The following is a 6000-nucleotide window of genomic DNA, read 5'->3' as shown; positions in this document are numbered from 1 at the left end:
TCTGTCTGTCTGTCTGTCTGTCTATCTATCTATCTATCTGTCTGTCTGTCTGTCTGTCTATCTATCTATCTATCTGTCTGTCTGTCTGTCTGTCTATCTATCTATCTATCTGTCTGTCTGTCTGTCTGTCTATCTATCTATCTATCTGTCTGTCTGTCTATCTGTCTATCTATCTATCTATCTATCTATCTGTCTGTCTGTCTGTCTGTCTGTCTTTTCTTGCAGATGTATAACAATTTAGCTCTAATTAAGCCGCCGTCTTTTGTTTGCATATTTTCCCCTTGTTTTTGAAGGAGGAGGAAAAAATGGTCTGGACAAATGAGTCTTGACCGGCCTTTTAGTAAAAACCCCTTTTGATTCCCTCAACGTTCCCAACTACACTCAATTGAGACATCCTCCACACCTGATGTGCTGTATAATGAATGCCTAATTTATGTAATTAGTCCATTAACTGTAATCCCAGCATATGTTCGGCGTGCCCTGAAGGCGTCGTTCTCCCAGGTACTTCTTTTTGATGTCACTGAGAAGCAGCTAATTAATTTTACATGCATACTAATATGGGACTCGGCTTAGCGGCTAACCTTTGTATTTGTCGCTGTAACCTTTACGGGAAACGGAGGAAATCCTGCAAAGAACAACAGCAACGACAGTGTGTTTTTTTTATGCTGAATTGAAATACCACAAAAATCGGTATATTTCGAAATATATTTATTGATTTCATTGTTATAACAAGTAATTAATATGTCAAACTAAAACAACAATTATGCATAATTAGAAGCATGTATACAATAATTACACATAGGCTAACATGAGCGTTAAGCATTTAAAATACGCTATATTAATAATTTCTTAGGCTATATCTAAGCCACAAACGCTGAGCTCAGTCTGTAGTAGGCTATGCGTGTATAGTATAATTGCACCGTGGTTCCTTTAAGTTAAGTGATGATACAGCTAACAAACCATAAGCCCATAATTAAGACAAAGTCCATCAAGCAAATGAGGGCAGTGTGAGATAATAGCGTTTAACTGGATTGGCGCGCGAGCCCCTCCCCTATAGTTTCGCCCGCCACTAAAGGCTTTTGAGCATCGTAATGAGAGCCCTCTGTCTGCTAATTAATTGACATTCTCTTGAATATTCATACGCCACATCACAAATACGCTCTTAATTGCACCGTAAAGCATCTCAGGGGAAGCAAATCGCCGCAGACTTCATTAAAACAATGCTGGTCGGGCTCGGAAAGGTAGGATGAGTCCGATGTAAAGGTCCGACAGGTTACCTGCGACTGTAAAAACTCCAGTTCTGAGCACCTGATCGGGTTTTCCCGACAATAATGCACGATAAACACGCATATATATTATGAATAAAACAAACATGATTACTTCAGAGCGTGTTTTTCATTAAAATCGTCTATTATTGTGAATTATGATGCACTGTTGTTGGCATAGTGTCTCGAAATAGGCATTTTGATGACATGTTTATTCAAATGTTTGCATTAACAATGTCAATTACACCGCCAGCCATTGCAATTTGTTTATTCATTAGTTCTTTGGTAAATCTACATTGCCTGCAGAAAGATGCAGCATATAATGCGATGAAATACACATGGAGTTGACGGAGAGCTCAGCTGGGTTCTGCTCGGCAGCAGCCTGACACTAACGGCAAGCAATAATAATACAAAATAATATGAATAATGTTATATATTATAAGCCAGTATTTTTTTATATTTATATTTTCCAATATTTATTATATTACATCTGACGATATTCAGTTATTATTTGTATGTCTATTAAGGTATTCTTATGTCAAAATGACTCGAATGCACCTGTGATACACGTTTTCATTTTTGAAAATAAATGTCACATTGATATTCATTTTGATATTCAGATTCTTTTGTGGGTCGTTAAGGTAAAAAAAAAAATGTCAAGAAAGACTGCAACTGTAATCTACGTCGTATAAAAAGATTGAACTTCTTGAGAAAGGAAATATTGACATAAGTAGTTTGGTATCATTTTTTATTCCTTGTAGAAAAAGCAAAGCAGTTTCTATTAATGATACTATTTCAAATATTATTATATTTTTATTTGATTTGATAATATTATATACCTATACTTTTATTGCACAGTGACAAATTTACTAAAAAAAAAACAGAGGGTCGCTTCAGACCCTTTTTAGGACCTTTTTGTCAAGGTCAGTACGTTTTTCTTTTTAAATGTCATATATTGTGCCTATTTTGTGGCAAGGAACGTTTTGATCAGATCACTTGGAGTACATTTACTGAAATTAATGACCTAATAATTCATGACTTTTGTATATATATACTTTACATATACTTTATATATACTGTTGTTCATGTGTGTGGGGGTGTTTTTGGGAGGGGTTGGGGGTGGCCCTCCTTTTTTTTTTTCCTGGGTGGCAGCATATCCCAAAGTTGATTCAGTTTGACAATATTGTTTTGCTATCATTCGCTGCCTTACAATGAATGGCATCGATCCTCTTTTAACAACATTTGTTTCCTATTGTGTGGCGGAGGGCAGACGTGTGAAAGTGGCTGTTTGATTCTCTTTTTCATCCGCGTGACCTCAGCCTTTGTGTCCCATCGCCCTGGGAATGTCACGCCTCACTACTCTACTTTAAGATGCTTCAGAAAGTGCCTTTGTTTTTTTGCCTTTTTCAGACGCACACAAAATTGTTCTCGGTCCCCCCAGCTGTAAAAGATACTTAAGACTAGAGCCCCCGGTTCACAAGTGCAATGCAATTTGGCTTAGACCAACCTTTGTTCAGCCTGTACAAATGACCAAACTCACTCGCACATTATACAGTTGATCTACTGCTGCAGGGACTCGAGCCATTCAAGAATCGTGGTGGCATTTGCAGTGCGCCATTTGAGCGCATTATAGCGCGCGGGGCTGGCGGGAAGAAAAAGCAGCAAATCTTCAGTGGACAAATACACACGGCTCGTCCTCGTCACATTGGTTAACCGTTAAGTTAAGGACAAAGCTGATTTCCATGACAGCTGCCGGAAACTTTATCCCGCAAAAAACGGAGAAAGTGCAATGAGTTGGGTGGTCCCTCATCACAGGTTGATACTGTGCCATTGTGCGGTGATTAACTGTGAAAACATTTGCCTGCGAGTCTGTAGGATCAGCAGAGGGGCGCGCGGGCGACTGGGCTGATTTGCATAATATTGCAAATATATTTTACACGGTACGCGTGCAATTAAAAGATTCTGGAAGGCTTTGCATTACAGCAGAGACAAGATGGACAATCTAAAAATGGGACGGTGCATCGGAAAATGACAAGCACACACTGTCTGATTTGTTTTTTAGTATAGGTCATAATTGTGTCCAGTTAGAATTATTTTCGATATTTTAATGTTAGTTCAATTTAATCATTTTAATTCTACTGTTTAAAATGATTAATGGCATAATTGTTATTTTGGACAATTACATTGTATCACCACGAAATAAAATAATAAATGTCTAGGTAGCTTTATTTTAACTGGTGCTGTAGTAGTGAGGGTTGTAGATATTAAATTCATAGCCGACCAATTTGTGAATACCATATCAAAGTTTGAAACATGTAGCTCTCAAAAATCGTCTGAGCTCCAAACACAGAAAGTTGTTAATGTATAGGCTTTTTTTTTTTCTTTTTTTTTGAAAACGGTAATGTGAAGTGCGATTTTTGTCCGCATTTGTTATTTTCGAGCGCATCCTTTCTTTCCTCGAACACTAGGAAAGTCACATAGTTGTTTTTCTATTGTTTCTTGTCTGGGTAAACATTTGGGCAGAGAAATAAGTAGTTTTTATGAGCGGTAGACGCACAAACTCTCCCTCTCTTTCACTGAAGGTGTCGGATACTTTGTGTCGCACCGTCAGAAAGAATGGCAGATTCATTGAAGAATACTTGCTTTTTCATCACCTCGACGTTGCTTCCCTCAGAAGAACTCTGGAAAACTTCTTGTGAAAGAAGCCTGGAAAATTGGAATCCTTTTGGCCCTTTTCTGTCAATACACAAGCAGAGGAATGACAAGTTAAAAGAAGCAGCCTACTTCATGGCGCAGCGAGAAGCTGCATGACTTCCTAGCTTGGAAAGAAAGTGTTTCTGAGACGGTGATTGTGTGGCAACCAAGGAAACTATAACGCTTTGCTTGGTACTTTCCTCCTGTTTTGTAAATATTAGCTGCCTGGTAAAAGTCTTTTTTCCTCTCTTCCCGCGGTTTAGACAGACCTTTTCCCTCCTGCATCTTCCAAACAGGCATCAAAATAAACAATGCGTATTGCTTCTAATCACTTGTATGGTTGATTCTATTCGCGATCCGTCAGAGCAGTCAGGGGTCTCATTGGTGGATTTATGGTGGAAAATTTGCATAAATTATGAGCAAATCCGCGAGCTCGTGTGTGGTCCATCGCATAGCAAACTCGCCAAGCGGAAAGGTGGCCCTTGGTGAGCCCTGAAAAAAAGCTTGAATGGCCATTGCTCAAAATAGGCTTCCATTTGGTTTTCACATTCATATAATTGACTTATGGATATTTTATACAGTTTTCACAACGCCACTCTGAAGGCTTTATTTGCATATGTGAAGTACTTTTCAGTTTGCTTTACATGAGCACAAAAGCCCGCCTGGCATCATGAAGTTTCATTTCAAGAAGGTTTTTTTTGTTTGTTTTGTTTAAATGTTTGCATATTTTCTAATGCACACTCCAGGTCTCCTTACTTGTGTGGCTTTTAGGGAAAATATCTCACCATTTTATTATTTTAATTATTTTAATTTATAAAAATTATTGTGTATCGCATCGACTGTTATTGTGAATTATTCTATGTTGGAAGCCTTAATGTGTACAAAGGTCGTGTCTTTTTATGTTTATCCTGTCGTCGGCTTTGTGAAGAGGTTTCTCGAGTATTGCTGTTAATATTGTAGGATGTGCCCGCGCATTTAAACCCGCAATAATGAGATCTGGCCACATCTTTAAAATTAAGCGAATATTAATCATTCAAAAAAAAAAAACGCTTTGATGATTTGTTCACACTTTACAGTGTTAATGTGTATTTGCATATGTAAGCACCGTGTAATACTAATGAACTATGTGTAATTATTTAGTAGCTGCTTGTGAGCACGCATTGTCATTGATATTAATTGCACAGTGAATATGTTTTCATCATTATGCCTTAACATATTTGTTTCCATCCATTACATTTGTCAAAAAAAATCACTTTATTTCTACCAATTTTTCAAATAGGTAATAAGGTCGAAAGCGTGCAATAAAATAATCAGTGTTACTTGAACTTAAAAACAAAAATCAAGGCAGCAACTGAACTTACTTTTCAAATTTAGTATTGTTATTATAGTGAGATATGTGCACATTCACCTTAAAATGTTGTCGTGATTTAATAAAATATGTATCGCCTGACTGTATCGAAAGACCATCCGTGAAACATTAGCTCATTTTCTAGTTGCTAATAAACATATGCTTATGGGCTAAATGGCATATGTATGACTCCCTTGGCTCATTATAATAACGAGGCGCTCAGGTTAGTCATGTGGAAATACATGGAAAAAATGTGTCGCTACACGGTTTAATTTGCCCTCCACATGTTTACGTTGGGATGCAATTGACATTTTCGCTCTAAGGAGGCATAACAAAGCCGGCAAAAGTCATACGAACTGTGTCATGACAGCAAGACAAGCAAAAAGTAACTGTGACGATACAATGCAAACTGCATGCAAGTTCCAGCCAATTTCCATGTCAAACATCCCATTGCTCAGTAGCTCCATTTGTACGTGTGAATTGTAGACCAAGCACCCTACGAAGCGCACAGAAAGGTTCACACACATACCTTCACACACTGTTACCGGGTGCCATCGCAGTTCAATTTCGGTTGCCGAGCCTTTTCACCCCTTTGCTCTGTCTTCAAATGGAAATGATTTCTATTGGCCCAAGGTGTCCATGTAAATAGGTGTCAATGAAACCAGATTATGCCTTTCTCCCAGCCCCCTCCTC

Source organism: Sinocyclocheilus rhinocerous, unplaced genomic scaffold (assembly GCF_001515625.1).
Source record: "Sinocyclocheilus rhinocerous isolate Xijiao unplaced genomic scaffold, SAMN03320098_v1.1 scaffold1116, whole genome shotgun sequence".
Lineage (NCBI taxonomy): Eukaryota > Metazoa > Chordata > Actinopteri > Cypriniformes > Cyprinidae > Sinocyclocheilus > Sinocyclocheilus rhinocerous.
This window is presented reverse-complemented; position numbering follows the sequence as displayed.